The sequence below is a fragment of the Plecotus auritus genome (assembly GCF_963455305.1).
Source record: "Plecotus auritus genome assembly, chromosome: 4".
Classification (NCBI taxonomy): Eukaryota; Metazoa; Chordata; class Mammalia; order Chiroptera; family Vespertilionidae; genus Plecotus; species Plecotus auritus.
The window spans coordinates 99,274,163-99,293,198 of record NC_137775.1 but is presented as its reverse complement, the minus strand read 5'-3'; the positions used below and the strand labels follow the sequence as shown (position 1 = coordinate 99,293,198).

Sequence of the window (19,036 nt, the reverse complement as noted above, 5' to 3'; positions counted from 1 at the left end):
CACCTATCCCGCCAGAATGTCTCAGGCTGATTTTGACAAAGCTGCTGAGGATGTTAAGCACCTCAAGACCCAGCCAGCAGATGACGAGATGCTGTTCATCTACAGCTGCTACAAACAAGCAACTGTGGGTGACAAAAATACAAAATGGCCTGGGATGTTGGACCTCAAAGGCACGGCCAAGTGGGATGCCTGGAATGAGCTGAAAGGGACATCCAAGGAAGATGCCATGAAAGCATACATCAAATAAAGTAGAAGAACTAAAGAAAAAATATTAGGAACTGGGTTTGGCTGCCAGCCACACATGTCATCTAAACTGATAATCATGCCTTGTTTTTCTAATACCACAGATGAAGTGAAATAATGAAATTAACCTTCTTCCTGAATACTGTCCAAAATACGGCTCTAACATTAAGAAGAGGAAATGGTTACTCGCCTTGTGGAGTAGTTTTCATCTATAGGTCAATTAAACTGCATTTGTTACTTAAAAAAAAAATAAGTCCATATGGCGCCCTGGCTGGTTGTTCAGTGGTTAGAGCATCAGCCTACAGACCAAAGGGTTGCAGGTTCAATCCCCATTCAAGGGCGCTTACCTCGGTTGCAGGTTTGATCCCTGGCCTCAGTTGGGGCACATGCCTTCCTTCCACTCTCTCTAAAAATCAATGGAAAAAATATCCTCAGGTGAGGATTGGAAGAAAAAAAAGTTCATATGGCGAGTGTATCAAAGATTATGGCAACTGGGAATCCTCCCTGATTTTGAGGAGGAAAATGGCAATCTCACTTGTGTTTCAGAAGCCTGAATCACAAGTTTCTTTTTAAAAAAAATATATTTAGCCAAAACCGGTTTGGCTCAGTGGATAGAGCGTCAGCCTGAGGACTGAAAGGTCCCAGGTTCGATTCCGGTCAAGGGCATGTACCTTGGTTGCGGGCACATCCCCAGTAGGGGGTGTGCAGGAGGCAGCTGATCGATGTTTCTCTCTCATCGATGTTTCTAACTCTCTATCCCTCTCCCTTCCTCTCTGTAAAAAATCAATAAAATATATTTAAAATATATATATATTTATTTTATTGATTTCAGAGAGGAAAGGAGAGGGTGAGAGAGAGATAAAAACATCAATGATGAGAGAGAATCATTGATCGGCTGCCTCCTGCACACCCAACACTGGGGATCGAGACCAAAACCCGGCATGTGCCCTGATCAGGAATCGAACCTCAACCTCCTGGTTCATAGGTCAATGCTCAATCACTGAGCTACACTGGCCAAGCTCATTGATGTTTCTCTCTCTCTTCTCTCTCCCTTCCTCTCTGAAATCAATAAAAATATATTTAAGAATAAATAATGTCCATCTGAAAGCATTCACGTACAGTACAATTGGCAGCATTGAGGAGGAGGCACTTCACTTTAAAAGCTTGTGTATCGCGTGAATATTTTAGAACAAGCATATAAGTCTTATAATTGACCAAGAAAGCCAAGCATTATTCCTTAGGAAATTTCTGAAAGCCAAATGGAGTGAATGAAATATTTAGAACACTCACATTTCTGGAGGTCATTAAAACAAAGCCACAGCAACTGCATTCCTAATACTCATAAACTACATTATTTTCACACACAGTCTTAGAATGATAGGAATACACTGTAAAAAGGCAGGTACTGTGTCCCCAAAGTAGCATCAGCACATTAATTGCAGTTCAATCTTATTCAAGATGTCAAAGTTTAAACCACAGTTGTGTGCTGTCTACTTCATAGAAAAGGCAGTCAAGAGACTTGGGTTCTAGCTCTGCCTCTTACACCAATCAGCCACACAAGCTGGGGGAGAGGGAGATCTCTCTCTCTAGCTTTTTCAGTTTTAAAATGAGGTGGTCCAAATAATCTCTAAACTCCTTCAGCATTAACCCTCTATTGCTCTACATGTACACAGGTGTATGTGTCTAGAATCTATTTTTTCAATACTACACACTGTCTCCCACCGATGTCCCAGAGGTGCTTCTTCTGAACACTTCTTGAGATATTCTAGCACCCATGAGTATAAATCCTTATTCTCTTCTTTCCTCTTTGTTAACCCAAGTAGTAACCCATCATATGCACCGTTTCTACCTTGCTTTTGAAAAAAATTTTAATATATTTTTATTCATTTCAGAGAGGAAAGGAGAGGGAGAGAGAGATAGAAACATTGATGAGAGAGAATCATTGATCAGCTGCCTCCTGCATGCCCCCAACTGGGGATCGAGCCCGCAACCTGGGCATGTGTCCTTGACCTGAACTGAACCTGGGACCCTTCAGTCCACAGGCTGACGCTCTATCCACTGAGCCAAATCAGCTAGGGCTCTACCTTATTTTTTCACTTAAATTATGAGGTTCACCCCATCAGTACATACTGAAATGCATCCTCTTTTTTCTTTTAATGACCATTTGACATTTTTAAAACTTTCTCTCAGAAAACCCCAAACTTACACAAAAGTATACAGAAAATATAATAAATCTTCAAGTCTTAATTACTCAGCTTCTTCAATGATTATTAACATTTTGCCTATTGTGTTTTATTTACCTATACCCAGAGTATTTTAAAGCAAATACCAGATATCAATATATTTCACCAATAAATACTTCAGTTATGTATCACTAACAGATAAGAACTTGTAAAAAATCACAATATTAATAACTATAAAAATTAATAATTCCTTATAATCATCTAATTTTTCCTATTGTTTCAAAAATGTTATTTTATAATTGATTGATTATATGAAGATTCAAATCAGGTCCAAGCCCTGGGTTTGGCCCAATCTAAAACAGTTTTTTTTTTTTTTTTTAAACCTTAAATCCCACGACATTTATAATAGCATTGTTTATTATAAAGGTGAACTCAGATGAGCTCATCGGTAAGATTTCTGGTAGCAAGCACGGGCACCAGGACCACCAAACTTTTTGGATTCACAGTGACGGGGATCAGCTACCAGCAGGGTCTGGTCATACTGGATAAGGATGTCTTTGATCTCCTTCTTGGAAGCTTCATCCACATATTTCTGGTAATAGGCCATCAGGGCTTTGGAAATGAACTGACAGATTGCATAAATCTGGGACACATGACCACCACCCTTCACATGGACTCGGATGTCCATGCCAGCAAATCGCTCCTTCCAAGAAGCAGAACAGGTTCCAGCAGCTTGTATTGAAGCGTGCGCGGCTCGATCATCTCCAGCGGCCGTCCGTTCACCTTTATGAGGCCGTTGCCCCGTTTGCAGTGCGCCACGGCTGTGGCTGTCTTCTTGCATCCAAAGACCTGCACAGACTGCAGCGGACCCTTGGATGGCATGACTGCGGGCGTACACCAGAGATGCTCACCGTGTGGCCTAAAACAGTTTCTTAAAACAGTTCCTAGTTTAAACCAGTTCCCTCTCCTGGCTCTTTGTTTTCAAGCCATTTTTGTTGTTGTTGAAAAAGAGATCATTTATCCTGTAAGATTTCCCTATGTTTACTAATGCCTTCTCTTGTGATAATATTCAACTTCCTCCTTTATCTCCCCATATTTCCTGTTCTCAGGTTGATAGGTTTGGAAGCCTGATCAGGTTTCGATTTGGTGTTTTGGCAAGAGAACTTCACTAAAGGTGCCTACATACTTCCTACAGCATCACAGTAGGAGATACTACGTAAGATCTGACAACACTTTTAGTGATGAGAAAATGAAACTCTGGTTTCAAGTGTTGTCACATGATCTGTCCATTATAGAACTCACCATCAGACTTTCATTGCATTTTTTAAAAAAATGTTTTTATTGATTTCAGAGAAAGGAAGGGAGAGGGAGAGAAAGATAGAAACATCAATGATGAGCGAATCATTGACTGGCTGCCTCCTGTACGCACCCTACTGGGGATCAAGCTCACAATCCAGGCATGTGTCCTGCCCAGGAATCAAACCATGACCTCAAAGCTCAACCAGTGAACCACACCAGCCAGGCTCATTCCATGGTTTCAACAACAGCCATGATTTCATTAGGATATGCAAGTGGTAATTCTCTAATCCTATCACCCCTTCTATATTTATTAATTAGCTAGAATTCTATAAAGAAACTTCATTGATTGTTTGATTACCCCAATATAAAAAAGCAAGATAAATGTTTGACTTTTTCTCCTTATTAACTAATTTTCAGAATAATGTCCATGCCACCTCCAGATACTTTTATTATTTTTATATTTCATGTGTTTTAATCAACTACAGACATTAATCATTTGATGCTTCCATGTTTAACTAGCCAAGAGCTGCTTTAGGTTGGCTCCTGTATCCTTTTATTATTTTTATATTTCATGTGTTTTAATCAACTACAGTCATTAATCATTTGATGCTTCCATCTTTAACTAGCCAAGAGCTGCTTTAGGTTGGCTCCTGTATCCTTTTTCCTCCAGCACTACATTATAAAAATTTTCAAACACACAGCTAAGTTGAAAGAAATATATAGTAACCACCCATATGCCTACTACCCAGATTCTACTGGTAATGTTTTAGACATCTTATCTCATCTTTTGATATAAGTCTATCTTGGTTAGTTTTCTTGCTTTTTATCACTGTAAAATATCTCAGGTTCACCTTAAGTACTTCCTGGCCCAGATCTGAACTGAGCTGTTTCCTTAAGGAGCTCTGGTTCCTTTTAGTGGAAAATGATATTTAAAGTTATCAATTTAGGGAATGGCTGCTACTGTGCTGTCAATACTTCTAAGGCTTTTTAATAACAGATAGGAAATATGTATTATTAGAAAGAAAACAAAGAGTAATTGAAGAGAAAAATTAATTATGGGTCATACTAATAGTTCCCTGTCAGATTTAAAGTTGCTGGACTTTTTTTAACTTCTTGGATTTCATGTTTATTTTTTTATGCTGAAGATAACATTAATATAATTATTTGAGTTTTCCTATATTTAATAGTTTCAAATTAATAGTACTAATACATAAAAGTATTTAGTTTAAGATTTCTTTGTAGTTCTTTTTCTAGAATATAGATCCCACTAAATATGTTCAATCGAACACTGTTTTAAAGTCATATGAAAGATTTCTTTCCTACGTGGTTATGCTAGTAGCATAATATACAAATTCATTTGCTGTTTGATTTTCATTTTTAGGAACTGCATTTTGTTGTAACTAAAGTATAATTCATATACGCTGGAATGTATAGATCATGAGGGTACAATCTGATGAGTCTAATGAATGCACCTGATGCCACACCCCTACAGATACACCTTTCTAGCTCCTAGAAAGTTTCCTGTACCTCTTTCCTGTCAATGTCACTAAACCGGAGGCACTGCTGTGATTTATACCACCATAGATTAGTGTTGCCTATTCTGGCTCTTCATATACATGAAATCATACTATGACCACTGGGGATTTTATTAAATGGGATATACCATAATTTACTTAACCAGGGGCATTCTTCACTTGGGATAAGACCCCAAGTTAATTACCTTCTTAACTTGTTCTGTGAAGCCCTCTTTGACCTGCCTCTCTCCTTCCATTCTCTCCTTTGCTAGCTCTGCTCTAGCTATTCTGACCTCCTTACTTTGACCCCAAGTACCATCATACCTAAGAGCAGGACCTTTGCTCCTGAGGATGCTCTTTCCCAAGGGAGCCGAAAGGCTTGTTTCCTCACTTTGGTTGGCTCTATGAGAGACCTTCCTTGATCTGTCTGAAAAAGTACTCTTATTTTTTTTTAATCCTCACCCCAGGATATTTTTTCCATTGATTTTTTTTTTTTTTTAAGAGAGAGTGAAAGGGAGAGAGGAGGGAAGAAAGAGAAACATCAATGTGAAAGAGACACATCGACTGGTTGCCTCCCACACGCGCCCCAATCGGGGCTGAATGGGAATTGAACCACGACCTCTGAATTGAACCTCCAATCTCTGAGCCAAACCTGCCAGACCTAAAGTTTGTACTCTTAAATATGCTTTTTATTGATTTTTTTTTAAGAGAGAGAAGAAGGGAAAGGGATAGAGATAGAAACATAGATGAGAGAGAAACCATCGATTGGCCACTTCCCACATGCCCCTCATGGGGGATGGAGTCCACAACCCAGGCATGTGCCTGGCCAGGAATCCAACTGTGACTCCCTGGTTCCTAGGTCGACACTCAACCACTTAGCAACACTGGCTGGGCTAAAGTTTGTACTATTAAACCAACATCTCCCCATTTCCCCCAGCCTCTGGTAACCACCATTCCACTGTTTCTGGATTCAACTCTTTTAGATTCTAAAATCAATGAGATCATACAGTATGTCTTTCTTTGTCTGACTTATTTTACTTAATATAATGCCTCAGGTTTATCCATGTTGCAAATAGAAGGATTTCCTTTTTAATAGTTAAATATTTGTGTGTGTGTGCACATGCACACCTCATTATATCAGTTCAACCATCAAAGGATACTTCAGCTGTTTTTATTTCTTGGCTATCTCTCTATATAAAACCCTAATATGTAAATAGACCGAATGGCAGAACAACCGAACAACCAGTCGCTATGATGTGCGCTGACCTCCAGGGGGCGTGCACGGAACATGGTAGGCGTCGGCAGAGTGAACATGGAGGGCATCAGCCACGGCGGGATGGTGGAGCAGGTGAGCAGGGGCACCAGACCAAGGTGGGGTGCCAGTTGCTGTCATCGGGGCAAGCCTCTGGTGGTTACTGAAAATTCTTTGCTCCAGTGCACCACGGTCCTGCCCAGTGCTCGCACCTGCTGCCGGTGCTAGCCCCACTTGCACCCACTGCCAGTGCCTGGCGCCAGCCCCGATCACCCCTCAGGGCTTCTCCACCCTCCCCTGCTCCTGAGGGGCGATCCAGGCAGCAGCCACCGCTCACACCCACTGACAGCGCCAGCCCTGCTGGCACCTGTTGCTGGCACTGGCCCCAATGGCTCCGCACTGTCAGCGGGTGCAAGCAGGGCCGGCACTGTCAGCATGTGGGAGCAGCAGCAGTGGGATCAGGGCTGCTAGCAGACAGGGGGGGCCATGGTGGGAGGGGCCGGGCAGGGGTGCAGAGGATGGGCCAAGACTTGCCCCTGTGCCCACTGCAGCCTCACAACCCACAGTTCCTTTCAAGGTGCACGGATTTGTGCACTGGGCCCTAGTAGTAAATAATACTGCAATAGCCCTGGCTGGGGTGGCTCAGTTGGTTAAGCGTCATCCCGTGAACTGAATGATCACCAGTCAGGGCACAAGCCCAGGTTTCAGGCTCAACCCCAGGGGTTGTGTGGGAGGCAGTTGATTGCTGCAGCCAATTGATATTTCTCTCTCCTATCAATGTTTCTCTCTCTCCCTCTGTCTTCCTCTCTCTCAAACCAATAAAAACATATTTAAAAAATATAATAATGCTGCAATAAACACCAAGGTGCAAATATCTCTTTGATATACTGATTTCATTTCCCTCAGATATACCCAGAAATGGGATTGCTGGATCATGTAGTAGTTCACAGTTTTGAGGAACCTCCATATTGTTCTCCATAATGACTATGCAAACTTGTATTCTCTCTGGGAGTGTTTAATGGTATTTCATATGACTTTATTTTGAATTTCTTTGATTATTAATGAGGTTGAGTTTTTTAAAAATGTTTTCTGGACATTTGGGTTTCCTCTTCTATCAAGGACTTGATCAATCAAGTCTAGGGCCCATTTTTCTACTGTGTTATCTTTATCTGATTTGTAGGAGTTCTTTAAAGATTTTGTTTTTATATTGCAAATATTTTCTCGAAGACTAGTCTTTTCATTCATTCTCCGGTACCTTTCTTTAAAAATTTTAATTATTTTTTTACAATATACAAAATAAATCTGTTACCAGATTGTAGGTACAAAATAATTAGCCACTTACATGCAGTAAACATTAATATTTAAAGAAAATTAATTTTAAATATATTACATGCAATAAACATTAATATTTCAAGAAACATGATTTTAAATATAATGTTACATGCAATAAACATTAATATTTCAAGGAAAAAGAGATTTTAAATATAATAATATTACCAAAACTGTACCAAAATAATATATCACAAAAGTTGTAGGACATACTAAAAATCTGCAAATAACAGGATTACTTCTATTATATTCTAAAATATTTTTTCCCTCTGGCTCTATTTTTGTTCATCAGTTTATGTTATACATTACAGTGCACAAATGAGTAAGATCATGTGATACTTACCTTTCTCCGACTGGCTTATTTTGCTTAGCATAATGCTCTCCAGGTCCATCCATGCTGTTGCAAATGGTAAGAGTTCCTTCTTTTTTACAGCAACATAGTATTCCATTGTGTAGATGTACCACAGTTTTCTAATCCACGCATCTGCTGATGGGCACTTAGGCTGTTTCCAAATCTTAGCTGTAAATTGTGCTGCTATGAACATAGGGGTGCATATATCCTTTCTGATTGGTGTATCTGGTTTCTTGGGATATATTCCCAGAAGTGGGATTATTGGGTCAAATTGGAGTTCCCTTTTTAATTTTTAATTTTTTGAGGAAGCTCCATACTGTCTTCCACAGTGACTGCACCAGTCTGCATTTCCACCAGAAGTGCATGAGGGTTCCTTTTTCTCCACATCCTCAACAGCACTTGTCGTTTGTTGATGATAGCCATTCTGACAGGTGTGAGATGGTATTCATTGTCGTGTTGATTTCCATCTCTTGGATGATTAGTGACTTTTTTTTAAATACATATTTTATTGATATTTTACAGAGAGGAAGGAAGAGGGATAGAGAGCTATAAACATCGATGAGAGAGAAACATCGATCAGCTGCCTCCTGCACACCTCCCACTGGGGATGTGCCCACAACCAAGGTACATGCCCTTGACCGGAATCGAACCCGGGACCCTTCAGTCCGCAGGCCGACACTCTATCCACTGAGCCAAACCGGCTTCGGCTGATTAGTGACTTTGAGGATGTTTTCATATGCCTCGTGGCCTTCTGTACATCCTCTTTCAAAAAGTGTCTATTTAGGCACTTTGCCCATTTCTTTTTATTGGATTATCTTCCTTTTGCTAAATTGTATGTGTTCCCTGTAAATTTTGGAGATTAAACCCTTAATCGGAGATAACGTTGGCAAATACATTCTCCCATGCAGTGGGCTTTCTTGTTGTGTTGTTTTTTGCTGTACAGAAGCTTTTTATATTGATGTAGTCCCATCTGTTTATTTTCTTCTTAGTTTCCATTGCCCTAGGAGCTGTATCAGTAAAGATATTGCTACGACATATGTCTGATATTTTGCTGCCTACGGATTCTTCTAAAATTTTTATGGTTTCCCATCTTATGTTTACCTGGTAAGTCCTTTATCCATTTTGACTTTATTTTTTTGTATGGTGTAAATTGGTGGTCTAGTTTCTTTCTTTCTTTCTTTCGTTCTTTTTTTTTTTTTTTTTTTGCATGTATCTGTCCAATTTTCCCAATACCATTTATTGAAGAGACTCTCTTGACTCCATTGTATGCTCTTGCTTCCTTTGTCAAATATTAATTGAGCATAATGGCTTGGGTCGATTTCTGGGTTCTCTGTTTGGTTCAGTTGGTCTATATGTCTGTTCTTGTGCCAGTACCAGGCAATTTTGACAACAGTGGCTTTGTAATATAGCTTCATATCTGGTATTGTCATCCCTCCTACTTTGTTCTTCTTTCCCAGGATTGCTGCAGCTATTCGAGCCTTTTTTTATTCCATATGAATTGTTGTAGAGTTTGTTCTAGGTCTGTGAAATATGCATTTGGTATATTTTTTAATTTTATTTTATTTATTTATTTATTTTTAAATATATTTTATTGATTTTTTACAGAGAGGAAGGGAGAAGGATAGTTAGAAACATCGATGAGAGAGAAACATCGATCAGCTGCCTCCTGCACAGCCCCTACTAGGGATGTGCCTGCAACCAAGGTACATGCCCTTGACTGGAATCGAACTTGGGACCCTTCAGTCCTCAGGCCGATGCTCTATCCACTGAGCCAAACCGGTTATGGCTCTTTTAAAAAAAATATATATTTTTTTATTGATTTCAGAGAGGAAGGGAGAGGGAGAGATAGAAACATCAATGATGAGAGAGAATCATTGATCGGCTGCCTCCTGCATGCCCCCTACTGGGGATTGAGCCTGCCAACCCAGGCATAAGCCCTTGACTGAAATCGAACCAGTGACCCTTCAGTCTGCAAGCTGACACTCTATCCACTGAGCCAAGCCGGCTAGGGCATCCCGTTGGTGTCTTAATGGGGATTGCATTGAATCTATAGATTGCTTTGAATAGTATGGACATTTTAATGATGTTGATTCTACCAATCTATGAACACAGTATATTCTTCCATTTATTTCTTCCTCTCTCTCTTTTTTCAACATCCTGTAGTTTTCCAAGTATAGGTCTTTTACCTCCTTAGTCAAGTTTATTCGTAGGTATCTTAATTTTTTCAGTGCAATGGTAAATGGGATTTTTTTAGTTTCTCTTTCTGTGAGTTCATTATTGGTGTGTAAAAAAGCGATAGATTTATGAGTGTTAATTTTGTATCCTGCTACATTGCCAAATTAATTTATTACATCTAGTAGTTTGTTGATAGAGTCTTTGGGATTTTTTATGATCAATAACATGTCATCTGCGAATAATGACAGTTTTACTTCTTCTTTTCCAATTTGGATGCCTTTTATTTCTTCTTCTTGTCTGATTGCTATGGCTAGCACTTCCAGTAGTATGTCAAACAGGAGTGGTGAGAGTGGGCATCCCTGTGTTGTTCCTGTTCTTAGGGGAAATGGTTTTAGTTTTTGCCCATTGAGTATGATGTTGGCTATAGGTTTGTCATATATGGCCTTTATCATGTTGAGATGTGCTCCCTCTATTCCCACTTTGCTGAGAGCTTTTATCAAAAATGGGTGTTGGAGTTTGTCAAATGCTTTCTGATTGTCAAAATCATTTCTATTGATATGATCATGTGTTTTTTGTCTTTCAATTTGTTTACATGGTGTATCATGTTTATTGATTGGCGAATATTGTACCAGCCTTGCATCCCTGGAATAAATCCCACTTGATCATGGTGTATGATCTCATTAATATATTGCTGGATGCTATTTGCTAATATTTTGTTGAGGATTTTAGCATCTATGCTCAGCAGGAATATTGGCCCATAATTCTCTTTCTTTGTAGTGTCTTTATCTGGTTTTTGGAATTAGGGTAATGCTGGCCTCATAAAAAGAACTTGGAAGTGTTCCTTCCTCTTGGATTTTTTGGAATAGTTTGAGGAGCATAGGTGTTAGTTCTTCTTTGAATGTTTGGTAAAACTCCCCTGTGAAGCCATCTGGATCTGGGCTTTTGTTTGCTGGGAGTTTTTTTTGTTTTGTTTTGTTTTGGTTTTTTTTTTTTTTTTTTTTATTACTTCTTCTATTTCATCAGTTGTTCTTGGCCTATTCAGGCTTTTTTTTTTTCCTCAGTTTTGGGAGGTTGTATTTTTCTAGGAATTTGTCTATTTCATCCACACTGTCCGGCTTGTTGGCATATAGTTCATAGTATTTTCTTATAATCCTTTGTATTTCTCTGCTGTCAGTAGTTACTTCTCCACTTTCATTTCTGATTTTATTTATTTGGGTCCTCTCTCTTTGTTTCTTGATGAGTCTAATGGTTTATCAATTTTGTTTATCCTTTCAAAGAATCAGCTCTTGGTTTCATTAATTTATTGTATTTTTTTAAGTCTCTATGTTATTTATTTCTGCTCTAATTGTTATTTCCTTCCTTCTACCTGCTCTGGACTTTTCTTGTTGTTCTCTTTCTAGTTCTTTAAGTTGTAGGGTTAAATAGCTTATTGCTGATTTTTCTTGTTTTTTTTGAGGTATGCCTTGCAGGACTGCTTTTGCTGTGTCCCAGAGATTTTGGGTTGTGTGTTCATTTTCATTGGTTTCCAGGAAGTTTTTGATTTCTTTCTTGCTCTCATTGGTAACCCATTCAGTGTTTAATAACATGCTATTTAGCCTCCATGTGTTTGAATGTTTTGGGGTGTTTTTACTCTAGTTGATTTCTAATTTCATTCCACTGTGATCTGAGAAGATGCTTGATATGATTTCAATCTCTTGAACTTATAGAGACTTGTTTTGTGTCCTAACATGTGGTCTATCTTTGTAAATGATCCATGCGCACTTGAGAAGAATGTATGTTCTGCTGCGTTGGGGTGAAATGTTCTATAAATGTCAGTTAAACCTATCTGCTCCAGTGTGTCCTTTAGAGTTTCTGTTTCCTTGTTAAGTTTTTGTCTGGAAGATCTATCCAGGGAAGTCAGCAGGGTGTTAAAGTCCCCTACTGTGACTGTATTGTTGTCGATCTCTCCGTTAAAGTCCTCTAGAAGTTTTTTTTATATATTTAGGTGCTCCTATATTGGGTGCATATATGTTTACCAGAGTTATATCCTCTTGTTGGATGAATCTTTTTAGTATTATGTAGTGACCTTTGTTGTCTCTTGTGATGGCCTTCATTTTAAAGTCTATTTTGTAGGATATGAGTATTGCTACTCCAGCTTTTTTTTTCTTTTCCATTAGCATGGGAAATTTTTTCCCATCCCTTCACTCTCATCCTGCATGTGTCTTTTGTTTTGAGGTGGGTCTCTTGTAGACAACATAAAGTTGGGTCATGGTTTTGTATCCATTCAGCTACCCTATGCCTTTTGGTTGGAGCATTTACTCTGTTTACATTTAGGTTTATCAATGGGGACTTATTTATTGCCATTTTAATTCTGTATTCCTAGGTTTCTCTCTCTTTTTCTTCTTCTTCCCATTGTAGCAATCCCTTTAGCATTTCCTACAATGCTGGCTTGGTGGCAATGTACCCCTTTAGCCTTTTTTTGTCTGGGAAGCTCTTTATTTGACCGTCTATTTTGAATAATAGTCTTGCTGGATATAGTAATCTTGGTATCAGATCCTTGCTTTCCATTACCGTGAGTGCTTTATGCCATTCCCTTTTAGCCTGTAGAGTTTCTGATGAGAAATCAGTTGTCAGCCTTAAGGGAATTCCTTTGTAGGTAACAGTTTTCTTTTCTCTTGCTGCCTTTAAGATTCTTTGTCTTTAATTTTTGGCATTTTAATTATGATGTGTCTGGGTGTGGGCCTGTTTAGGTTCTTCTTATTTGGGGTTCTCTGTGCCTCCTGAACTTGTGTGACTTTTCCCTTTACCAGGTTAGGGAAGTTTTCTGCCATTATTTCTTAAATACCTTCTGTATGTGTTTCTTCCTTTCTGCCTCTTCTGGCACACCTACTATTCTCTGATATCTTTTAATGAATATAAGTTACTAACTTTGAAAAAGACACATCCCCCCCATGTTTAGTGTTTTCTATTTTCTTATGTAAGATATCCTCCCCTATCTTGAGGTCATATAGCTCTTCTATAATGAGGAGTCAGAAAACATTTTCTGTAAAGAGCCAGACAGTAAATATTTTCATCTTTGTGTTCTTTTTTAAAAATATATTTTTATTGATTTCAGAGAGAGGGAGACAGAGATAGAAACATCAATGATGAGAGAGAATCATTGATCAGCTGCCTCCTGCATGACCCACACTGGGGATTGAGCCTGCAACCTGAGCAGATGCCCTGACCAGGAATCAAATCGTGACCTTCTGGTTCACAGGTTGAAGCTCAACCACGGAGCCACACCGGCTGGGCCATCTTTGTGTTCTTTACGCTATGTTGCAACTATTCAACTCTGCCACTGCAGCAGGGAAACAGTCATAGACAATACAATATAAAAGCCAATGAACATTGCTGTATTTCAATAAAACTTTACTTACAAAAATGAGCTGTTGTCTGCCAATCTGTCTTGTCTTTTGATGCTGTTTTATTTTTTAATAATTAAAAAAAATTTAATTACTGTTGACATACAATATTATATTAGTTTCAGGTGTATAACGGAGTGACAGACTCAAAGTGACCACCCCAAAAAATCTAGTACCCATCTAACACCATAGTTGTAACAATTTTATGGAACTATATTCTCTATCCTATACTTTACATCCCATGACTACTTTGAAATTATCAATTTGTACTTCTTAACTCCTCCCCCTATTTCCATCTGGTGGCAACCATCAAAATGTTCTCTGTATCTAGAGTTTGTTTCTGTTTTATTTTGTTTTCCAGGTTCCACATATAAGTGAAATCACATGGCATTTCTTTCCCTGTCTGATTTATTTCATTCAGCATAAGGCTCCCTAGGTTCATCCATGTTGTTTTACATGGCAAGATTTCATTACTTTTTATGGCCGAGTCATATTCCATTGTATTTATACACTACTTCTTCATTATCCATTCATCTATTGATAGGCACTTAAGTTGCTTGGCTATTGTAAATCATGCTACAATGAACATATGGATGAATATGTTTTTTTGAATTAGTGTTTTGGGTTTCTTTGGATAAATACCCATACGTGGAATTGCTGGGTACTTCTTTATCTAGTTATAGCCTTTATTTTAAAGTCTATTTTGTCTGATATAAGTATTGTTACCCCAGCCTTTTTGTTTTGTTTTCATTTTCATGAAATATCTTCTTCCATTCCTTTATTTTCAGTCTGTGTGTGTCTTTCAATCTAAAGTATCTCTTGTAGGCAGCATATGTAAGGGTCTTTTCTTTCTTTTTGTGCCTTTTTTTTTGAGATAGAGATAGATAAATAGATAGATAGAAAGAAAGAAAGAAAGAAAGAAAGAAAGAAAGAAAGAAAGAAAGAAAGAAAATCGATGTGAACAAAATATCAAATGGTTGCCTCCTGCAACCAGTGTCCCAAGCAGGGATTGAACCCACAACCTAGGTATGTGCCCTGACTGGGAATTAAACCCGCAATCTTTTGGTGTAGGGGATGACGCTCCAACTAAATGAGCACCCAGCTAGGACAAGGGTATTATTTTCTTATCCATTCAGCCATTCAATGTCTTTTGATGGGAACATTTAATCCATTTACATTTAAAGTAATGCTGATAGATATGTAGTTATTGCCATTTTATTATTCATATTTTTACCTTTCTTCTTCTTAAAAAAATCCCTTTAAAATTTCTTGTAATACTGGTTTGGTGGTGATGGACTTTAGCTTTTTCTTGTCCGGGAAGGTTTTATTTCTCTGTCCTTTGATTCTAAATGATAGCTTTGCTAGGTATCATTATCTTGTTTTTAAGTCCTTGCTTTTCATTATTTTGAATATTTCAGGCCAATCCCTTCTGATCTCAAAGTTTCTGTTGAGAAATCAGCTGACAGTCTATGGGAGATTCCTTGTAGGTAACTGCCTTTCACTTGTTGCTTTCAATGTTCTCTCTTTGTATTTAACCTTTGGCATTTTAATTATGTGTCTTGGTATAGGCTTCTTTGAGTTCATCTTGTTTGGGACTCTCTGGGCTTATATTCCTATTTCCTTTGTCAGATTAGGAAAATTTTCTGTCATTTCTGCAAATAAGTTTCCAATTCCTTGCTCTCTCTCAGCAAATGTTAGTATGCTTGGTGTTGTTCCAAAGGCCCCTTAAACTATCCTCCTGTTTTAAATTATTTTTCTTTTTACTGTTCTTATTGGGTATTTTCTGCTACCTTACCTTTTAAATATTTATCTATATCTATATATCTCTTTATATAGAGATATATAAATATAGCTATAGATATATAGACATATATATATGTGTATATATATATATATATATATATATATATATATATATATATGGATATATATTTTATTGATTTTAGAGAGGAACAGAGAGGAAGAGAGAGAAACATCAATGATGAGATAGAATCATTGATTGGCAGCCTCCTGAACACCCCCCACTGGGGATTGAGCCTGCAACCCAGGCATATATCCTGATTGGGAATTGAATAGTAACCTCCTGGTTCAACCTGGCTGGGCTGTTACCTTACCTTTTAAATCACTGATGGTGATTATATGCTTCATATAATCACTGTTGATTCCCTCTAGTGTATTCTTCAGTTACTGTATTCTTAATTTCTGACTGGTTCTTTTTTATGTTTCTTATCCCTTTGTTGAAGTTTTCATTGAGTTCACTGAGCATCCTTATAATTAATGTTTTGAACACTGCATCTAGTAGATCACTTATCTCCATTTTGTTTAGTTATTTTTTTGGAGTTTTGTTCTGTTCTTTTATCTGGGATATGGTTCTTTGTCTCCTCATTTTGTAAAGTCCGCAGCATGAGCCAAGAAGACAGGCTGCTTGTATGAAAAAGCGACTAGAACCAGCTTAGGTGGACCGGAAAGTTGGGTGGGGTGTGGTCTCAGGGAATCCCCAGGACAGGCTCAGAAAAAAACAACAATGGCTTCTGCTAGTACTTTTGTCGGTGAGAAAGCTGCCCTTCCAGCTCTTGCCCCAAAGCCAGATAATTCAATTCCTCCCCATATGCCCCTGGCATATTTCAAGCTACTGTCCTAACACTGGAGCTCAGAGCGAGTGAGACCAAGTCCATTCATGGGCCCTTTAAGTGGAACACTGGAGATTCCAGAAGACTTCTTTCTCACTCAGCCACAATCTCCAAAGGTTTCCACACCCAGAAATTATGGGGATTTCTCTTCCTGGTATTGGAACCCTGAGCTGGGGAGCCTGGTATGGAGCTAGGACCCCTTGCTACTCAGGGAGGACCTCTGCAGATAAGATAACTCTCCTGATTTTTAACTGCCACACGTGGGTGTATGACAGCCCATTCCAAGTCCCTGCCCTTCCTACCAGTCTTGCCAAGATTCCTGTATTTCCTTAGTTACAGGACTTCTTTTCAGCATGGTTCTCAATGATGGTTGTTCTGTAGTTAGTTGTAATTCTGATGTGGTTGTGGGAGGAGATGAGTACACCAACTTAACTGGAAGCCCTCCTTTTTGATGCTATTTAAAATGGTACTTTTAGCCCTGGCTGGGTAGCTCAGTTGGTTAGAGCATCATCCCAATATGCCAAGGTTGTGGGTTTGATCCTCGGTCAGGGCACATACAAGAATCAACCAATGAATGCATAGATAAGTGGAACAACAAATTGATATTTCCCTCTCGCTCTCTCTCTCTCTCTCTCAAATCCCAATACATTAAAAAATATATTTTTTAAATGGTACTTTAAAATTTTCAATTTGTTAATTGCTAGTATACAGAAATACAACTGACTTCTGTACATTAAACTTATATCCTGTACCTATACTAAATTCACTTAGTAGTTCTAGTAGCTTTTACATAGATCCCTTAGGATTTTCTACATAGATGATAAAGTTATCTGTAAATAAGGACAGTTTTACTTCTTCCTAATTTGTATATATTTTAATTCTTACAAAAATGAGAACCAAAAAGGGGCAAACTATATATGGTGCACCAGGAACAAGCCAATGTTTAACTATATAGAAAAAAATGAAGATGGAAAGATGTTTTTTTATAGGGAAAATACTTTTATGTAATTTCAAGTACTATATTTTGCAAATTTTTGTGTTCCTAAATGAATTAAATTTAACTGTCAAACTTTTATTCTACTACAAATTACACTTTTAATCTATTTAGGAAGATGTAGAATATCATTAGAAATCACAGAAAAAACTAGGCAGTTTTTTTCTCATTAAATGAGATTGAGAATTCCTGGCTAAGAGTTCTTTACTTGAAGGCAATCCATTGCTCTAAGGATTCAGAATAAACAGAAATAAATGTGGAGGGAGATGGTTCATTATAGACCAAGATATTTTAATTATTTCAACTCTATCGAACATTAATAGAAATGTTATATAATCAAACATCTATTATTGGAATCATAAGAAACTGATAACGCTGGTTGTCTATGAGGAAGGAAACTGGGTGACTAGGGGGACAAATATAGGAGGGAGAATTTTCACAATATCCCACCTGTGCCTTTGGAATATATAACTTTAAGAGCCTATTAAATAAGGACACATATGTAACACCTTAATCGATAAAGAAATTAAAAAAAATAAAAGCCTATTAAAGCCCTAGCCAGTTTGGCTCAGTGGATAGAGCATCAGCCTGCGGACTGAAGGGTCCCAGGTTCAATTCTGGCCAAGGGCACATGCCCAGCTTGTGGGCTCGATCCCCAGTAGGGGGCGTGCAGGAGGCAGCCGATTAATGATTCTCTCTCATCATTGATGTTTCTAGCTCTCTCTCCCTCTCCCTGCCTCTCTGAAATAAATAAATATAAAAAAGAGGCTATTAAACATCTATATACTATCTAATAAAGAGGGAATATACTAATTGACCCTCACACCATCACAAAGATGGAAGCGCCCACAGCCAATAAGGAGGGAATATGCTAGTTGACTGCCCCACCCTCAAATATGGCAGCGCCCACAGCCAATAAGGAGGGAATATGCTCATTGACTGCCCCGCCTTCAAAGATGGCGGCACCCACAGCCAATAAGGAGGGAATATGCTAGTTGACTGCCCCACCCTCAAATATGGCAGTGCCCACAGCCAATAAGGAGGGAATATGCTCATTGACTGCCACGCCCTCAAAGATGGCGGCGCACAGTCCCCTCAGCCCCCCAAGGCTGGCCCGAGGTGCAGGCAAGCCTTGGATGGCGGCTGCCCAGCCACCCAAGGCCACCCGAGGCTCAGGTAACCAGGGCCGGCCTAGGCTTGCACTGCCGGCAGTGGCAGCAGCAGAGGTGTGACAGGGTGTTGCCTTCCCCTGATCGCCAGGTCGCCTCCCACCCCTGAGGGTTCCCGGACTGTGAGAGGGGACAGGCCAGGCTGAGGGGACCCCCCTATCTAGTGCATGAATTTTCATGCACCGGGCCTCTGGATATATATATATGTATATGTATATGTATATGTATATGTATATGTATATGTATATGTATATATGTATATGTGTGTGTGTGTGTATGTGTGTGTGTGTGTGTGTGTGTGTTGTGTGTGTGTGTGTGTATGCCTAATATGCAAATTGTCCCCTCGGGAGTTCAACTGAGAGACTGGGAGTTCTATCACTTGCTATGACATGTGCTGACTACCAGGGGGTGGCACAAAACAAAGGAACACCCTGACTGGCAGCTAGCACCTGGGGAAGGGAGGCCCAGGCCAGCAGCCAGAAGGCCCCAATCAGCCCTGATCACCAGCCAGGC

The 19,036-nt window shown here is 39.0% G+C and overlaps 1 protein-coding gene and 2 pseudogenes across 4 annotated transcripts in view; 1 reads left to right on the top strand and 2 right to left on the bottom strand.

The window, feature by feature from the left end:
* Positions 1-19,036, bottom strand: part of NUDT3 (nudix hydrolase 3) — a 120,031-nt gene that overhangs the window by 57,791 nt on the left and 43,204 nt on the right. The window lies entirely within an intron of this gene.
* Positions 17-275, top strand: LOC308246042 (acyl-CoA-binding protein-like; annotated as a pseudogene). The gene has a single exon. The product of its transcript is annotated as an acyl-CoA-binding protein-like (transcript).
* On the bottom strand, positions 2,869-3,329 carry LOC308246463 (small ribosomal subunit protein uS9-like; annotated as a pseudogene). Its single transcript has one exon. The product of its transcript is annotated as a small ribosomal subunit protein uS9-like (transcript).